Here is a 218-nt window from a genome sequence, read left to right on the forward strand (position 1 = left end):
TCAATAAGAGATGATTTATGACTATATCAATATAAAGATATCAATAAGAGATGATTTATGACTATATCAATATAAAGATATCAATAAGAGATGATTTATGACTATATCAATATAAAGATATCAATAAGAGATGATTTATGACTATATCAATATAAAGATATCACTAAGAGATGATTTATGACTATATCAATATAAAGATATCAATAAGAGATGATTTA

General features: G+C 20.6%; 1 protein-coding gene across 1 annotated transcript in view; it reads left to right on the plus strand.

The window, feature by feature from the left end:
* The window catches only part of LOC116401464 (ninein-like protein), a 9,184-nt gene that overhangs the window by 5,182 nt on the left and 3,784 nt on the right, over nt 1–218 (plus strand). The gene's annotated exons all lie outside the window — the stretch shown is intronic.

Source organism: Anarrhichthys ocellatus, unplaced genomic scaffold, assembly GCF_004355925.1.
Source record: "Anarrhichthys ocellatus isolate YVR2014 unplaced genomic scaffold, GSC_Weel_1.0 scaffold463, whole genome shotgun sequence".
Taxonomy (NCBI): domain Eukaryota; kingdom Metazoa; phylum Chordata; class Actinopteri; order Perciformes; family Anarhichadidae; genus Anarrhichthys; species Anarrhichthys ocellatus.